Source organism: Silene latifolia, chromosome 1 (assembly GCF_048544455.1).
Source record: "Silene latifolia isolate original U9 population chromosome 1, ASM4854445v1, whole genome shotgun sequence".
In the NCBI taxonomy this organism is placed as follows: Eukaryota; Viridiplantae; Streptophyta; class Magnoliopsida; order Caryophyllales; family Caryophyllaceae; genus Silene; species Silene latifolia.
Window position 1 is genome coordinate 129,364,848 of NC_133526.1, and position 5,102 is coordinate 129,369,949.

General features: G+C 40.8%; 1 pseudogene; it reads right to left on the reverse strand.

Moving 5' to 3' along the window:
• Positions 1-4,774: 4,774 nt before the first annotated feature.
• On the reverse strand, positions 4,775-4,873 carry LOC141621188 (small nucleolar RNA R71; annotated as a pseudogene).
• Positions 4,874-5,102: the final 229 nt, after the last annotated feature.

Consider the following 5,102-nt stretch of genomic DNA (forward strand, 5'->3'; position numbering starts at 1 on the left):
TTTGCTTAAAGCGGCTTTAGATGAGCGTGAACTCACCGACGCTGAAGGAGAGAGAGTGGAACAAATAATCAATACTCTTTGCGCCATAGAGTTAAAGGTACCTGAGCGTAAGCCTCTTCCTTCTCATCTTAAATATGCTTTCTTAGATGATACAGAGCAATATCCAGTCATTGTTAGTGCTAAACTTGATGATGATCAGCTGACCGCTTTGTTAGCTGTGCTTAAGAAAAACAGGAAAGCTATGGGTTATTCATTGGACGACATTAAGGGCATTAATCCCGACATTTGCATGCACAAAATTAAGCTTGAGGAAGATCACAAGCCTTGCAGACAGGGTCAGCACCGACTGAACCAGAAGATGCAGGATGTTGTGATGGTTGAGGTAATGAAGCTGCTTGATGCACGTATTATCTATTCTGTTGGTCATTCTAAGTGGGCGAGTCCAGTTTACGTAGTTCCTAAGAAAGGAGGGACTACTGTGGTCAAGAATGACAAAAACGAGTTGATACCTACTAGAGTAGTAATTGGTTGGCGGATGTGTATAGACTACAGATAGCTGAATGCCGCCACAAAGAAAGATCACTTTCCCCTTCCTTTCATTGATCAAATGGTAGAAAGGTTAGCTTCTCATAAGTTTTTCTATTATCTGGATGGATACTCAGGGTTCTTTCAGATCCCTATTCATCCAGATGATCAGGAAAAGACTACTTTTACTTGTCCTCAGGGTATTTTTGCTTATCGCAGGATGCCTTTTGGTTTATGTAATGCCCCTGCCACCTTCCAAAGGTGCATGATGGGGATATTTTCTGAGTATATAGAGTCTATTATGGAAGTCTTTATGGACGACTTTAGTGTCTATGGAAGTGACTTTGCTAACTGTCTGTCTAACCTTGATAAAGTGTTGCAGCGCTGTATTGAGGTTAATCTTGTGCTTAATTGGGAGAAGTGCCACTTTATGGTCAACGAGGGAGTTATCTTAGGGCACTTAGTTTCTGACAGGGGCATTGAGGTTGACAAAGCAAAGGTGCAAGTGATTCAGCAATTACCTCCTCCTGTTAATGTCAAAGGAGTGAGGAGTTTCCTTGGTCACGCCGGCTTTTATCGCCGGTTTATCAAGGACTTCTCAAAAATTGCTAAACCGCTTACACAGCTGTTGCTTAAGGATGCTCCCTTTCTATTTACTGATGAGTGTCTTTCTGCTTTTAACAGGTTGAAGCATGCCTTGATTTCGGCGCCAATTATACAGTCTCCCAACTGGGACTTGCCGTTTGAGATTATGTGCGACGCTAGTGACTATGCACTAGGAGCGGTGCTAGGCCAGAGGAAAGACAAAGCTTTGAATGCAATATACTATGCGAGTCGAACTCTGGATGAGGCTCAAGTGAAGTACACCACCACTGAGAAAGAGCTGTTAGCTGTGGTTTATGCGCTAGAAAAATTTCGTTCTTATTTGATAGGGTCAGAAGTTACTGTTTTTACTGACCATGCAGCGCTGAGGCACCTTTTCGATAAGAAGAAAACTAAACCATGGCTGTTGAGATGGATACTCCTTCTTCAGGAGTTTGATTTGCAGATGAAAGATAAGAAGGGTGTCGAGAACGTAGTAGCTGATCATCTGTCGCGACAATCACAACAAGAGGGAGAAGATTCTTTACCTATTGATGATTCTTTTCCCGATGACTCTTTATTTGCTGTTTTGTCTTCTATTATTAAACATGACCCTTGGTATGCAGATTTAGCTAATTATGTTGTTAGTGACGCGCTGCCACCTAACCTTTCTTATCAGCAGAGGAAGCGTTTTCTCTATAACGCTAAGCAGTACTTCTAGGATGATCCTTATTTGTTTAAGGAGTGTGCAGATGGTCTCTACAGACGGTGTATTCCGCTGTGGGAGACCAAGGCAATCATGGAGGGCTGCCATTCATCCTCTTATGGTGGTCACCATGGTCCATCGCGCACCGTGGCTAAGGTACTTCAATCTGGCTTTTATTGGCCTACTTTGTTTGCTGATGCTGAATTTTTTATTTCAGCTTGTGATGCTTGCCAACGCTCTGGGAATATTTCTAAGAGACATCAGATGCCACAAAATGGTATTCTAGAGGTCGAGGGTTTTGATGTCTGGGGCATTAATTTCCAAGGACTTAGTTGAGCTGACATTTTCCCATCTCCCTGTGGAGATCGACCCTACTTGCCTTTGACTTCTGTTAGTAGTAATAGGTATATATTTTTGGTACCTGACGACGGTATCATATGCTATTGTTATTATTGTTGGTGTTTGTTGTTGTTGTTGAGTCGTGGGTGGCAGCTAGGGCGTGATGGGCTTGGGCTGCTGCTGGTGGCTTTACCGTGGTGGTTGTTGGTGGCAAAGTTGGTTGGTGATGGTGGTTGGTTAGTTATTAATCCAAGTATAAGGTGTTATTTGGTGTGACTTGTTGTTGTTGCTAGGGCTCGAACTTGGCAGCCGAGTGATATGACTCATATTTATGCACATTTAGTCCCCTAACTATCCTCGTTCCTATGCTTTCTAGCATGCATTAGGGTCATTTCTTATCTTTAACTTCCTATTTTGCATATTCTATGAGGTTTTGTGCCCTTGGTAGGAGAGGAGTGCTAGCCTTGCTTATATGGAGCAAAACGTAGCTAAATTGATCGCATCTAACGACCAAGCAACAAAGAGGAGACCAATACTAAAGGCCTAAGTCAATAAAACAAGTAAATGGGCAACTATGAAGGACCCCTATGACCCATGAAGGATCCCCACGAGTTAGGGGACAACCATATGAAGAAGGAGCAAAACTGCCCTTCAGGACGGGCGTTCCAATGAGGAGGACGGGCGCCCCCAAGCTCAGCCCGAGTGTCCCCAAAGCAGGACGGGCGTCCTTCAATGCAGGATGAGCGTATATCAAGAGAAAGTCGTGCGTCCCATGCCAGGACTTGTAAGGCGTTGGACTTCATTTAAGGGGATTAATCGTCATTTAATCCCTTAGTTAACCTAATACTTGTACTTAGTATAAATACTCCTTTGTGATAGAAGATTAGTAAGTAGATGAGGGAGATATTAGGGATTAATTATAAATCTATTAGCTTAATTACACTTTAATCCTTCCTTAAATATTGTTCAAGAATTCTTAGATCTAATTGGGTAATTGAACACTATTTGGGTTTATTGGCGAATTGACAACTCTTCATTATCAATCAAGTTTTCTTCTATTATTCTTTCCTTTCCATTTGTTCATCTTAAAGATTGGTACAATTTCTATACTCCTTACTTAATTATTGTCCTTTGCTTTACTCTTCCATCATGTTTATACTTGTTAAGATGATTGACACCATTGTTAACATGTCTTCCATGATAGTGAGTGAGTAGTTCCCTAACTAGGGTTAGTGGGGGATTATGGGAGTTAATCATGGGGCAGATCTTTACATAGTAAGTTCATATGAATGCTTGCTTGTTGTAATTTCAACTTATGCACATGTTATGCTTGATGAAATGCTTGATTAACAACCTAGCATGATTCTCTTATCCTTTTAACAAGACTTGTAAGACATAAACCAACTCAAGGCTTGTTAGACCATGCATATAGTTGAATAAGGAGGACTAAATCGATGTAGTTGTTGTAAAGTCTTGATCGACTCGGCTCCGAGACCTAAAACTCTCTAGGGATTGTAAGATATAAACTAACTCGATTCCATTACAACAATAAATTGCTTGCATCTATGTAACTTATTTATGTCATCATGATTCCCCTATAAACCCATGACACCTTAGTACCTTTAATCAATTTTCTACACCCCCATTTACTTATCTTGCTTTGCTTTTCTTTTTTTTTACATTTCCTTTGTTAAGTAGTTTAGATTACATTCTCAACTCAAACCAAATTGTGACATTTAAGACATAACTACTTGCATTTGATAGCTTGGTTCAATACTCATCCCTTGGGATCTGACCTCTACTTATCGCTCTACGAAGAGTAGTTTATTGAGATTATAAATATTGTTTGATTGGGAGAATACACGACACATACTCGACCAATTTAAAATGGTGCCGTTGTCGGGGACGGTGTTCAATTGAGTTATTATCATTTGTTTTTTTTAGTTGTGTCTTTCTTAACCTTGGGGAAGTCAAACTCTCCAAGGTAGTTTTAATTGTTTTCTAGTTGTTTGATTTTTGCATGTCTAGGAGATCGCAAGGCGGTCTTTTGCCTATTGATCCCAAAATCGAGAGAAATTTGACAAATATTAGAAGAACCGTTAGAGGGACTTCAACAATTGTGGGTATTGGAGAACTTGTGGACATTGGTATCATCCAAACGGATAGTGTTGAGGTTTCCAACCCTTTTGCAAGACAAGGAGAGGATAACCCAATTCAAAACCAACCACAAAATCAATCTACAATGCCTAAATTTTCATCTCATTCCGTACCAACCGAGGAGAACCTACCTAATAGTACTCCACCACCACCCCACTTGACCGGTAATTTCATTGTCAAATCCGCATTCATATAATTAGTTGAACGAAGTCAATTTGGAGGGATGCCTAGTGAGGATCCTCATCTACACATGGAGACTTTTTGAGACTATTGTGATGTAATTTCCCAAACGGGGGTAACACAAGATCAAATTCGATGGGTATTGTTCCCTTTTTCCTTGATCGCAGCCGCAAAGCAATGGTTGAAGAGCCTAGACAAGGCCACTCTTGGAATTGATTCATAGAAAAATTTAGCACTTGCCTTTTACAAGAAGTTTTACCCTCCGGAGAAAACCAACATGTTAAAAGCCCAAATCACCGGGTTCAAGCAAAGAGATGAAGAGTCTCTATATGAGGCATGGGAAAGATTCAAAGATACATGTCGCTCTTATCCTCATCGTGGGTTAAGCGAATGGTTTCTAGTCCAACAATTTTAGAATGGGTTGTATGAAGACTCAAGGAATGTGCTCAACGTGGGTTCTAATGGAAGATTCACCAAGGTAGGTGATAATCAAACTTGGGCCAAGATAGAAAAAATGGTGGTTCACAACTCTCAGTATATTAGGACAAGAAAAGGTACTAGGGGGGAGACATGAAGTTGACTCCATCACACAATTTAGTACCGATTTGGGGGC